A 14,591-nucleotide genomic window follows, 5' to 3' on the forward strand; every position below is an offset into this window, starting at 1 on the left:
CAGACCCCTCCCGGGAGCTTGTTACACATTTGAGTCTCAGGCCCACCCAGATGTTCTGATCCTGAATCTTCATTTTTGACAAGATGCTCCAGGTGACTCGGATGTGTGGTGAAGTTTGAGAACTCCTGTTTTGTAGCTCTGGAGGCAGAAATGGATGCTCGATGTCACATAAGAGTGTTTGGTTCTGTCCTTATTGTGGTGGTTTTATGCTATCGTTCAGGTCACCTCACTTTGGGAGAACAGATTTTGCAGTGCCTTCAAGTTCTTTTATTACTCTTCTGAGATCAACTCCTTCTCTAATTACCAATTCATATTACAAGAAACAGGATGATGCAGTATGAGCTCAAGTATTGGGGCTTTGGGGCCACATTGCCTGGGTTCAAATCCTTGCTCATCCCCTTCCCAGCTATGTGAAGCAGATATACAGCTGGACCTCTCTGTGCCTCATTTTCTTCATCTGTAAAATGGGAACAGTACTAGAATATCTGCTCTTAGGATGATTGTGAGGCTTACATGAGTTATGATGTGGGAAGCACTTTGTGTACTGCCTTTCTTATTGAAAGCCCTCAATATGTGTTAGCTATTAGGATGACAGAGGCCAAGAATTTTAGAGTTCGAAATGGACCTTAGGAAGGGCTTCTCACCTCATTTTTCAGATGAGAAAAATGAAGCTAGAGAGGTAAAGGAACTCTGAGACCACACAGCAAGCTGGGCCAGAGTCCAACCTAAAACCAGGTCTTCTCATGCCCTGTATGCTGCACCCACTTTGCCCTGTGCCCTGAGCAAATACAGTCCTGGGGAGATGGCTCAAATCAGTAAATCCCATAATGTTTTTGCTTTCTATAATTTGGTTGCTGTTAGTCTTGGCCCATTCTAAGAACCATGTTCTGAAACATACCCTTGAGTAGATTATGGATGTGTACTGTTGGCCCTTGAACAATGTGGGGGTTAGGGCTACCATACCCCTGTGCAGTTGAAAATCCATGTATAACTTTTGACTCCCCCAAAACTTAATAGCCTACTGTTAACTGAAAGACTTATGATAATATTAACAGTCAATTCACATACTTTTTGTATGGTATATGTATTACCTGTTGTATTCTTACAATAAAGTAAGCTAGAGAAAAAGCAAATGTTAATAAGAAAATCATAAGGAAGAAAAAATATATTATTCATGAAGTGAAAGTGGATCATCATAAAAGTCTTTATCCTCATCATCCTCACGTTGAGTAAGCAGAGGAGGAAGAAGAGGAAGAGGTTGGTCTTGGTGTCTCAGGGGTGGCAGAGGTGGAGGAGGTGGAAGTGGAGTCAGGAGAGGCAGGCGCATTGGTGTAACTTTTACTGAAAAAAAAATCCATGTATAAGTGGGCCCACATAGTTCAAACCCATGTTGTTCCATGACCAGTGGTATATGTTTGAGGGTTGGGGATGGGGGGATGTATACTTCAAGGGAAGATTTGAAGGTTTTCTCCTAGTATTATTGCCATTGAAATTTAAGAGCAGCTAGCCAGTTAAGAACTAAAAAATAATTCTGTATTGGATTTTTTATTCAAACTCAATACTATTTGAGCCTGCTCTTACTGAAGAAACTAAGTGTTTCAGCTTCTGGGAACTATTACATTGAATTTCATTAATAGCATAATATATAAATAAATATAAATCTCATTGTCCAAACTGGACAGTGCATTGTCCTTTCGGTTGATTGACACTGGAGAAAATATTGAGTACATTTTTTCACCAAATATACCTGCATGTGGATACTCTTGCCCCCTTCCTTATCTCAAAACTTAAAATAACCATATTTACCACCTTCAGCATTGACAACATTTTCTCCATCACCACCGTTTTATTTCTATTCCTCTATACGTGTTTCTATTCCTAATAGAACACACAAGCCATCAAAGTGAAAGTCTTTATATGAAATACACATAGATATAATTACCTCAGTTCGAAATGATGGCAGGATACATAAATCAAATTGGGTCAATGAGAAATGTAGAGATTTCCCAGGGTACGTGAAATAGTGTTTGTGACTCAATGAGTGGTTCTACTCAAACGTGAGGATAGCCTAGGAGCCTAGAATCAGGGGGCCATGAAATATACTAACAGCCCTCTTACTTAGCCCATGCAATGAGAAGGTGCATTTTTGGTCAGTTTATCACAAAAGTCAATTCGAGCAAGTAATCATTTTTTAAAATTAATTCATATATACCTTAAACACTGTAACTTAAAGCATATAAATGTTGTTCTATTGTTGACTAATCTTTTAATGTTAGGGACAAGCCTTTTCATTAATTGTGGATCTGTTGAGTGGGTTTTATGTTTTGGGTTTTTTTTTCCCCCCCCCTGTACTTTACTCTGAATGCCTCAGATAGCCAGTTTGGTTTCTTTAAGGTGGATCTGAGACTAAGGACACTCATTGGGCAGAGTGCAATGGAATGCAAAATCCTACAGTTCTGTGACTTTTTTCCCTAATCTTTTAGTTATCTTGTCTACACGGAATTTGAGAAAAATATTTTTAGCAACTTGCCTTTAAAGAAATCTTCCAAAATATTCAACTAGAGGAACAACAACGCCCTTTCTTTCCACAAGATCGTGTCATTGGTTTATGCAATTTTTATGACAACTGACAATAAATAGGTTTGAAAACAAAAGTAACTCATGGTAGACATGTAAGGTGAGAGTAAAAGAGTACAAAATATTGGAAAGTGGCTTGCTGGCTGGGAGAGTCCAGCACTCCCTGGGCAATCTGTGTATTTTGTTTGTCTTATAAACACCTGATGAGTCTCGGTCTGACAAGTGAAATGTAAGTTAAGTGAGTTTCTAGTTCAGAACTTGCTTATGAGTATCCTATGAGATTCATGAGTCTTTTTTTTTTAATTCCTAGGCTCTTATTACACTTAAGATCTGACCATTTGGAATAATTCACTTAACCCAACATTTAATCTAGGCAAAAGGGTAAACTTTGAACTTAGTGTCTTTTATACTAAGGACCATGTTCCATGTGGAGGAAGCTTTCCTGACTTTCAGCAAGCCATTTTCCCTTCTGTATTCTTCTACTTCTCAAAGAGGGTCTCTGATAGTTTTTTTTTCATATTCAAGTGGGTGCTTTAAGAGTCAATAAAATATTATCTGAAATCTGAGTTTCTCAGGGTTGAATTTTAAATAAATACAAAATACTTTCCAGTGCATATGACTCTGAAAATATGATTGTGCTTTTTTCAGTAAAAGATAACAGCATTGTTAAGAGACACCTTGGTAGCTCACCTTGTCTTTTCTTCAGCTTCTCTCTCTGCTTTGAGAGTAAATAAGTTTGTGTTGCCACTCTTACCTATTTAGGAGATTTGTGCTCAGTTCTATATACCTTTCTCCTCTACCGATAAGTCCCAAATCAAAGCTTTCAACTCTTCTCACCTGCTTCTCCCACAGTCATTTTCATCTCAACAAATGTGCTCTCAGTTGCAGAGACCATGAACACCTTCCTCTTGTGTCCTATGTTAGTCTGTTCACAAATACTGTTTGCTCTACCCTCAGCAGGTATCCAGAATCCGGCTGCTCCTCACCAACGTCGTCACGACACAGTGGCCCAGGCCAATGGTCCAGGCCAATATCATTTCTTCCCTATTGTGGCCCAAGAGGTATCTAACTGGTCTCTTTGCCTTAGCCTTGCCTGTTTTGGTCTAGTCTAAAAACAGCAGCTGGAGGGATGTTTTTAAAGTGTAATTCAGATCACATCACTCCACTGCTCAGAACCCTCCAAGGCCCTGCTAGATATCACCCCACCTCCCTTCCCCTTTCTACCTTAATCTCTCTCTTTCCTCCTACGCATTTTCTTCCAGCCTCTGGGACTTGGCATTTGCTGTTCCTTCTGTCTGTATCATGCTCTTTCCCAGTTACACACAGAGCTTTCTCCCCCACAGCCCTCACGTGTCTGCTGGAAAATTGCCTTAGCAGGAGCGCCCCATTTCACCAGCCTTCAGCACTTCCTCACTCCTTTTCCTGCTCTGTGTTTCTTCTTAGCACTACTTACTTACCATAATATCTATTTATTCATTTATTTTCTTCCTCTGTCTGCAGGACAGCACTGTTCTGTTCACTGCTGTATCTGCAACATCTAGAACTGTCAGTGCCCAACACTTAGTGAGTGCTCAATAAAAACCTATTCTATTGAGGTATTTGTGTTGACTAAATGAATTCCAACCCAAGTGATAAAGGTGTATAATCCTTAATGTTGTGCAACTCAAGTTTGTACAGTTTAGTTGTTAGAACAGCCAGGAAGATGATCCTTTGACAGCAAGACTGAGAAAATGTGATTCAATGATAGTCTAAAGGGAAGACAGAACTCTGGGATCCCGTGTGTTATTTTTAGAGTCACATTTCAGGATGTAATAGGGCTGCTGCTAAGAATCCATGACGAGACTGGAGGTTTTGACCCTGGTGTCCTGGCCTCTTTCCAGTTTGGATCATTATATCCTGCTTACCTAAATCCTTCCTGTCGTTACAGTTAGAGAATTTAGCTTTCATTTCCTCTCCTAAACAACTGCCTGTTAAAAAGAATTACTAACAAATTGCTGTCATATTTACCCCAAACCTAGTATGCCTTTCACTAATAGGCGAGTCTTATACATCATAAAGCTTAAAACACTTAAGAATAAATGCAGCCTACTAAAAAAAAAAAAAAACAAAATTTACCCAGTGTGATGGCAGATGCCTGTAATCCCAGCTACTCCAGAGGCTGAGTCAGGAGAACTGCTTGAACCCAGGAGGTGGAGGTTGCAGTGAGCCGAGATCGCACCACTGCACTCCAGCCTGGGCGACAAGAGTGAAACTCCATCTCAAAAAAAGAATAAATACAGCCAAATGAAGGTATTTTCCCATTTTTTTCTAAACTGAAATAAAGCTCTTTTTTTTTTTTTTCCTGGAATCATTCTCATCTTTTTGCTCACTGTTTTACAAGACACTATACAAATAATTGAATATGAGCATTCTAATAAGTTAATTTCATTAGAAAAGCAACTTTAGTTCCTCTCATGTTTTCTTTTGTTTTTTCCTCGCTCAGAATACAACTAGCTTGGAAGGATTTTGGTGTCTAGCAAAGTTGAAGGCAGTTCAGATGTCTTTCATTAATAAGTTACAGCTGGCACTGCACAGCAAACTGAAATCGCAGAGTCACTAGACGTAAGATGGAAATGCAGGCCTCATTCAACATCTCCATAAATAAATCTGTTATTCTATACCAAGTTGAATTTTCCTTTGATTACAAAAAATAAGCTGTTATTATGACGTTCAAAATGCAAATATTGGGATTGAGTTTAGACCAGACTGCTCATTATACTTTATGCAGGTTTGTAAATATTTGGCAAACTTCATAAATTATGCCTTGTAATCAAGTCATCAAATAAGCATGTGAATAACTACTATAGAAATTAAATTACAAAAATATTATGTATTCTTTTGTGTACAAAAAGATAAAGTCAGGTTATTTGTTACCAGTAATAAAATATTATTTTAACAAATTGGGCTGAATGTCAAAATTGCTTTGCTAAACTTGAACTGTGTTGAGTGAAAGACTTACTGCAATGGTTCCAGAAGAAGGAATTTATTCTTTGTTTCACTAAAAAAAAAAATTGATTCTCTATTTAAATTGAGTCCTCCTGGCTTTGTTAACATCCTGCAAAGCCTCCAAGCCCTGCAACCAGTTCCTCTACTGATACTCAACCACAGCATTACCCCCAGGGATCAGAGACTTCAGCCTCGTCTGGGGACTTCTTAGAAATGCTATTGCATTTCTTAAAATTCAGTTTTAATTATACTGTATAGGCCAGTGGCTCTCAATACCTGAGAACTTATTAGAGATGCAGATTCCCAGGCCCTGCCCCACCCTACTGAATCAGAAAGCTAGGATTTCAGCGGCCTTCCAGGTGATTCTTATGCACACTCAAGTTAGAGAATCACTGCTATGCAGAAAAGCTCAATCACTAACATTTATATCCTGCTTTACTTGCAGAGGCCTTGAAGAACTTACATTAACTTAGTGGTCTGATGCCCAGGCTCAACTGAGCTGATGCCTGCTGAATACTAAAGCAGCTAAATTGTAAATCTGAACTGCCTATTGATCACCCAAACCCCGGTATACTAATTAATAAAAGCTTCTTCACCACATTGCTTCAACAGTTTTTGAGGCTCAAATGTGGGATGAGTGTGTAGGTCTCTGTGTTAATTTTTGTTTTGTTTTGGGTTTCTTTAACGTTTCCAAGACTGAAAGTTGACATTTTCTTGTTAATTGTTTTTCTTGAAGCTCTTCTCAGTTCATTGGAAACAAATCAATGAGGGGGGGCATTAAGCTGTCCAGAGTGCAGAGCTGTGAATCAGAGCAAATAATTGAGTGCATATTCTTAAGTTTAAATGCCCCATCCCACCTGAGTTTTCTTTTTGCCAAATAAGGATAATGGGTTTTATTGTTATTTCTATTGCTGGGTCGAATTTACGGACCATCAATCTCTGCCTTACATGGGCTGTGGTCATCAGAGAATCTGTGGAGCTGGTGAAATCAGTCTCCTGGGGCCTCCCATGACCACCTTTTTCCTCTGTGGCTCCTTCTTCCTTGCCTGCCAGTTCTCATTTGCTCTTGCAAGACCATCTCTCCTAGCAGCTGCTACCTCAGTGTCTCATCCATGATGGCGCTCTCTGAACTCTCAATTATTTATTTGTGCATCACCAAAAGTGATAGTTCCTTTAGACCAGATTTTGTGAACTCAGATGCCTGTGGGAGCCAGGGAAATGATGTGAATAGCTGAAAACATGTCAGGCAAAGACAAATATGGGAGGGTGTGGACTTGAGCAAGTTGGAGTGTACATACACTGTTGAGGGGGGCACTTTCACTTATTTCCAGCTAGTTTTCCAACTACCAAAACATGGGCCTGAGGTTTCTAGATTGTTTTCATGTCCATTTAATACTAACGTGGATTTTTTACATGAAATCTCTTGATATTAAAATGTTGGCAACTCATTTTTTAAACATTGTGCAAAATGACAAACATGTCTGTGGATCATTTAGAACCATAGCTATAGACATCAGGCACCATGTAGCATTAACACACTTGCACTAAAGTGAATGCTAACATTGACTTAATGTGTTCACCTTATTGGCATTTTAAATGAAAGATACCTGTTTGTTCCTTTATTTCTTCATTCAGCTATTCATCCAGGAATATTTTTTGATGAAACCTGAACTTGGACAAATCATTTCAATTATATTAATCTTTTTAATCCTCATTTGTTAAAGAAAGGAATTGCACCATGTGTCCTTTGAAGTCACTTTCTCTTATAAGACTTAAGGAAGGACTGGCTGGGCATGGTGGCTCACACCTGTAATCCCAGCAGTTTGGGAGGCTGAGGCAGGCGGATCATGAGGTCAAGAGATCAAGACCATCCTGGCTAACATGGTGAAACCCTGTCTCTACTAAAAATACAAAAATTAACCAGGCGTGGTGGCCCATGCCCGTAGTTCCAGCTACTCAGGAGACTGAGGCAGGAGAATCGCTTGAACCCAAGAGGTGGAGGTTGTAGTGAGCCAAGATCATGCCACTGCACTCCAGTGTGGCAACAGAGTGAGATTCCATCTCAAAAACAAAAACAAAACAAAACAAACAAACAAAAAAACTTAAGGAAGGACTCTCTTTGCAAAATAAAGTGTACCAGGAGCCAAGGACGGTCCAGGTTAGTTGCTTTGACAGGACACTTGTGTACACATGGAAATCCCTAGATAAGCTTAACCTGGACTACATCATCATGACACCAGGAGTCAGCTACTAGGATAGGAGGCTTTGTGGTTGGAGAGGTGACAGAAGTCATTCTGGGTACTTCCTGTGGACATTAAAGGTTGAGAGATCCTGAGATAGAATGCAAGAAAATCAGTTGTTCTCGGCTTCAATCAGTTACACAAGAAGGAAAGATCTGAGAAACATTCAGTGTGGAATCCAGAGGTTTTGTTCCTGGGTAAAGTTAGAGAAGCTAAAATAGAGACCAGATTCCAATTCTGATTAACTGGGAGTACGATGATACAGCTAATCAGAAATTGAGGGTCTGGTTACTTTGGATCAGGGAGAAAAAGGAACAACGAATTTGTTTAAATTTTTTTCTCTGAGGAACCTGTTAGTTGCATGACCTGCTATGGGTGATGCAATAGGACAGAGATCATATACTACTTAGGATCCTTAGGGGCTTGTCCATGGGGCGAGCTCTGTTCTGTCTCTGTGGCACATCTCTAGGCCTCTGAAATCCTGAAAAGGTCTATGTTTGTTTGTTTGTTTGTTTGTTTTTGAAACTCCCTACTTTCATAAGGAATTAAGTGTGGATTTTTAGCTGGCATTTTTCTTAGTGCTGGACTTACTTAAAAGCTCCTGGTCAAAATGATTCTTCAGGAACATGCAGCTGAAGCTAGAGGATATTTGCTGTTGTTTTCGGGGAATTTTGTCACCTGTATCAGTGAAGTGATTTCTTTGGATGAGAGTATCAAAGATGAAAGAGGCCTCAAGCCTCTGCTTAGCTCCCAGGTTCTCTGCAGCTGCACTGACCATGTTGACAAGGTCATTTAAACATTTGCATGGACAGTGTGTTTTTATACTATTGACTGGTATTTCCTGAATGCTAAAAGAATGTTGCTCATGATAGAGGATGTAGTTGCACTACATTCTATGTAGAAAGTACAGAATAGTAAAAAAAAAAAAAAGAAAAGAAAAGAAAAAGAAACTAAAAATCCCCTAGAGTGTATTTCCCCTTCTGTGTCTTTTCTTAATTCAAGTGAAATTTATATAACATAAAATTAACCATTTTAAAGTGAACAATTCAGTGCCATTTAGTACATTCACAATGTTGAGCAAGCACCACTTCTGCCTACTTTCAAAACATTTTCATCACCCCCAAAGGAAACTGCATGCCCAATAAGTGGTTCCTCCCCATCCCCTCTCCCCACAGCGCTGATAACCACTCTAATGAGTCTTTTTATTCCCCACACACTTTCCTTTTTATATGCAGTTGGACTCATGCTGTTTAATATACTGCACTTTATTATATGCATTTTCCTGTTTAAATTAAAACTTTTTCTTAGGTTTCAGTGTAACCGCAAATCCCCATGATCTGTGAGGTGGATTTTCATGGGCGCTCAGCTCTTGCTGTTTTAGAAATCATCCAGCCTCCTTCACAGTTGTGTTTGAAATGCTGTGCTCTTCATGGGGCACATGGTTTTCAGTGCTGGAGCCTTTCTCACCACTGCATTTCATGAACTTGACAGGTTTCATAAGAAGAGACTGTAGACCCAGCCCAGAGAAGCTCATTTTGTCCTAGTTGCAAGTGTTATCAAATGACTCCACCAAGGGAATGCAAAATGAATTACTCTAATTGCACTAGAAGCATAATGTGAAGTTTGCATTTCACCTTTTGGCCCCTGGGAGAGAAAAATGTCACTGACTTTAAATTGCTTTTCCATTTTCCACATAGCCCCAGTTTCCAGTGCTAGCAAAAAATTGCCATTGGGAACATAATGTATGCTGACATGGGCCTACATGTATTTGTATGTTTTCTCATCTGTATGGCAAAGTTAAAAACTGGATGGCATGAAGAAGTGGGTAGAATCCCTTGTATTACATGAGACTTTGTTGCCTCCAAGCTCTATGATCTGGAGCCAGTAATTTAACGATCATAATCTGGGGTCGGCAGGTGCAGGCCATGGGCTGAACACAACCCTTAGCCTAATTTTGTATGTCCTGTGAACTAAGAATGGCTTTTACATTTTTGAAGCGATGTTTAAAAAATAAATTAAAAAAAAAACAGGAAAACTAGACAACATGGAACTATGTGTGCCCCTGAAGCCTAAAATATTTATTATCTGGCTCTTAATGGAAAAGATTTGCTGGTCTCTAATAATAATACTAATAATAGTAGCAGCAGCAGCAGGAAAATAGTTTATATTGTATGTCAGACACTGTTCAAAGTGCTTGATATGTATTATCTCATTTAACTCTCACAAGTCTGTGGGATAGGTATTATGATTATCCTCATTTTACAAATAAAGACGCCCAGAGAGGTTGAGTAACTTGACTTTTCCAAGGCCATACGTCCAGTAAGTGGTGTTTTGAGCCCAGACAGTGGCTCTCTCTAGTGCTCTAGATCCTGAATTCTACCACCACCCTGTGCTGCAATTCACAGTTGGCTTCTTTTTCTTTTTCTCTTTTTTTTTCTGAGGCAGAGTCTCACTCTGTCCCCCAAGGCTGTAATACAGTGGTGTGTTCTCAGCTCACCACAACCTCTGCCTCCCGGGTTCAAGTTATTCTTGTGCCTCGGCCTCCCAAGTACCTGGGATTACAGGTGCATGCCACCACGCCCAGCTAATTATTGTATTTTTAGTAGAGACCGGGTTTCACCATGTTGACCAGGCTGGTCTCAAACTCCTGGCCTCAGGTGATCCACCCACCTTGGCCTCCCAAAGTGTTGGGATTACAGGCGTGAGCCACCGTGCACAGCCAGTTGGCTGATTTAGCTTATCTGTATAAAAACTGGGGCAGGGAGTGGGGGGAACAGCCTCTTTCACCTGTAACACTGTGTGATGTTAATGTACTTTTTAGGCAAATGTTTTAAGATCATTATCTGTGGGAGCTATAGTCATACAGTAGTACTTCCCGAATTAGTGGCCTGAAAAAAGGATTCCTTAAAAAAGTCCACATATAAAGGGGGTTCTTTGGTCAGCTAAGCATGAGAAAGCCTTTAGACAGGTTTCTTTATGGTAGCACTTTCAGAAGAAGTATTTCTTTTTGTTTTTTTTTTGGAGGAGCTGGGTCTCAGATGTATTTGAGTCTTAGTGCTTTACTCTTTTATTTTTTTAAGTTTTAGGGTACATGTGCACAACATGCAGGTTAGTTACATATGTATACATGTGCCATGTTGGTGTGCTGCACCCATCAACAGAAGAAGTATTATTCTTATGTGGATCTCAGCAAGGAACAAAGCTATTCAGCTGTTTCCTAAACTTTTTTTTTTATTTTTTGATGGGACACCATTAACATCTTTTAGAACCAGTGTGGCACTGAATAAAAGTCAGTAAATTATATCATGGAGGCATTATTCAGCTCAATATTTTTCTAGAAGTATCAAAACAATGATGTAATCTAAGGATTCATTTATTCATATTTACCATAAATATTCTATTTATTTTCCCTGGTTTTCCACTTCCACTTGTCTTCACTCCTCACTGTTTTCTGCTGTGTGTGGGGAGACTTTACCTTAAAAGATAGAGAACCAGGTAATGAAACTCAAGCCCACCGATTTAGATTCCTTTTAGTAGCTCTTATATTGAAAGTCCTATTTAGTTTATAGAATTACCTGTAGATTTGATTTGCTTGAACTAAATTGGTTGATGCTGCCTAGTTAAGAGTTAGACAAAGGCTTCTTGATTGATTATATTGATCTCGGACTAAGCAGGTATGATTGTCATCAAGTTGAAATACTATTTACTTTGGCATGACTTAATTTGCCAACATTGTCAACAGGTACATGTCAGGAAGAATGTGACCTTGCGGGTGATAAATACAGGCCATCAACTAAAGAAACAACTTTATGAACACCTTTTAATTCACCAGCTGTTTACTCATCCCATACCAACAGAATTTTACAAATTTGACTGAGTTGAGTCCAAAAGTAATGCTGTCAAAAAACTGATGGTTGCTGACTGGCTTAAGATGATGCTTTTGGTTTTCTCAACATTTTAAAATCCCTCCATTCTTCTAGAGCTCTCCATTTGGATGCCAAATAATGTTACATAAAATAAACCAAAAATCTGATTTTCTTTTTGAAAGATTTCTGGGGATGTAGGAATGTAGTTGGTCTGTGGACTTTCAGGCACTAAAGAACATCATGTGTTGTATATCTAAATCAGAAGCACAAGTGAATATAGGCATTAATGTAAGTATACTCTACGTATACATTTTTCCCTCCTGATCTTTTGTGTCCATAACAGTATATTTATTGTAGTAGATATTTGGAAATAGATGCAGTTATTTGTGACAAGATTGTATAGATCCAATAGGACATTGCTACAGGGTATCTATTAATATATAGAATCAGGCTTAGGCAATGCAAAAATTGTGTCTAAGGAATGCTAACAAAGCCATTTGGTATGGAAGTTTGGGACTGCAGCTTCTGAACAGCACAGGTGTCCTCTTTTTTCTTGTGACTATTTAGAGGCCCTTTTTGACCTAACTGGCCAGTGTTGTCAAGATAACCAGCAAGGCTGATAGACTGTTTTGACTCTCTGGGAGTGACTAAATTAATTTTGTCTAGGAATGTATAAATATTATCCTCACCCATTCAATTATCTCTTTCAAACATAGCCACCCATACTCATAGATCGCAGCTTATTTCTTGCACAAATACTCATTCACCATGCTCTGAGGGTAATTTAAGAATCATATGATTTAATTTTGTCTAGGAATGTATAAATATTATCCTCACCCATTGAGTTCTATCTTTCAAATACAGCCTCCCATATATGGCAGCTTATTTCTTGCTCACATACTCATTCAGCATGCTCTGAGGGTGATTTAAAAATCATATGACACTTAATATATTTCTTCTTTCACTTTCATCAGCTTTACTCTGTAGCTTCAGACTGTGTCAAGAAAAAGAGGCCCCAGTTGCTCTCTTTTTCCCCCTTTCAATTCTTCTCTTTTAGAATTTGAAAACTTTATGAGGATTATTATTGACTTCCCAAGGGCTTTTGAAATTAATGTTGGGTTGTCTTTTTAAATTTTGTGGGGGCAAAAGTCCTGTTGCTTTTTAGCCACCAGTTTCAGAAGTAGGTTGCTGTCAGTCATTATCACAGGCTCACTGATGTAGCTTTCTATCCTGGGTTTATCAACTGGACTTGTGTGGGATGGCAGCTTAGCTCCTTTATTATGCAGGAAAGTCTTCACTGTCTTTTTTCTTGCACTCGTCTTTCTTGCAGCAACAGTTCATGGTGAATTGCCCTCTTGTCCCATGGGCATGTGGGCGTTTCCAACAATGACATTGATATCTTGTGAGACTAACACTTAGTACCTGCACTTGTCTGTCCTTGGTGGAGCCAGGAGAAATCAGCTGACATGAAAGAGAGAACTTGTTTAATTTTTACTTCTTAACATGATTCAGAAGTTGGTCTGTTATACAAACAAACATTAGTGGTTTTGTTCCTTTTTAATTTCAGGCTGGATTTAGTGTCCTAGATGAATACCTTTGAAAGATAAAATGTTCATTTCAATTGTCAAGTCCTGCCTGTACCATCAGCTTCTCCACTCTCCACCTCTGCCACTGGGGTTTTATAATTCCCAGGCCTCAGACCTGGACCAAATGCTGTGGGAATGGGGACTCAGGCTTTGGGAACGCTGGCCCTTAGCCTCTGGCTCCTCCTGCTGCTCTGCTGGCTCTGGCCTTGGTCCTTAGGTCTGGACTGGACAGTTGGTGGCCCAAGTCATGTTCTGATGTACCTCAATTTTAAGAAGTAGACCTCTGTCTGGTTTCTGTACTGGCCCAAGTCATGTTCTGATATACCCCAATTTTAAGAAGTAGACCTCTGTCTGGTTTCTGTACTGGCCCAAGTCATGTTCTGATCATGTACCCCAATTCTAAGAAGTAGACCTGTGTCTGGTTTCTGTACTGAATCATCTAGTAAGAGTTATCCTAAGAAGCCCAGATCTTCCAGACCAAAACTATCTCAAGCAGGAGGAGCTGTAACTTCCAACAGTCTTCCTCTGGGCCAGCTCCCTGCTGCCTGATGAGATCCTGGAAATCACCAGCTCCTGAATTTCCTGTGGCTGTGAAATATCCTCTTACCCAACCTCCCTGCGGCTGCCTGCATTGCTTTTATGTTGCCTGTAACTTTCTTTCAAATACTTCAACACATGCAGTGGGGTGTGTGTGAATTTTCATCCAAAACCAGGGAATGAGAATTTAAAATTTTAAATTCTCACCCTAAAGGTAGTTAGTTAGCGTTTAAAAAATCTGAATCAAAGCTTAAAGATCAATCATTATATATAAATTATAGCTCAATAAAATTAATTCAAAATAAAATAAAACAAGCCTACCCTCCAGTGGCCACCTACACATCCCCTTCAGTTAGTTTTCTCTCTCATTAGCACCAGGTGCTCTGATACTAGCCTCCTGGAGTGGTTGCTACATGATAGACACCTGGAGGCTTGTTGAAATGCAGATTACTGGGCCCTGCCCCCAAGTTGCTGATTCTGTAGATTTGGGATAGGGCCTGAGAATGGACACTTCTGGTAAATTCCTACGAGATGCTCAACCCGCTGATCAAGGGAACCACACTTGAGAACCTCTGGCATAATGCAGACTGGAACTACCTTTTCTTTGGTGGAGTTCTTCATGGTATTCAATATATGCAATTTGTGTAGAAATAAGGTGCAAGCCCTAGTATCCTTGTGAGCCTAGGGTACAGGAATCTGGCAACCCCAAATGCCTGCCTGGTATCTGTTGGAAGCTTGTTAGAAATGCAGAATCTCAGTGCAGATGCCAGGCTTACTAAATCCAACTCTGTGGTTCACAA

At 39.6% G+C, this 14,591-nt stretch overlaps 1 protein-coding gene across 16 annotated transcripts in view; it reads left to right on the forward strand.

Moving 5' to 3' along the window:
* PLCB4 (phospholipase C beta 4) overlaps positions 1–14,591 on the forward strand; it is a 411,551-nt gene that overhangs the window by 270,769 nt on the left and 126,191 nt on the right. The gene's annotated exons all lie outside the window — the stretch shown is intronic.

The sequence above is a fragment of the Gorilla gorilla genome, chromosome 21 (genome assembly GCF_029281585.2).
Source record: "Gorilla gorilla gorilla isolate KB3781 chromosome 21, NHGRI_mGorGor1-v2.1_pri, whole genome shotgun sequence".
Classification (NCBI taxonomy): domain Eukaryota; kingdom Metazoa; phylum Chordata; class Mammalia; order Primates; family Hominidae; genus Gorilla; species Gorilla gorilla.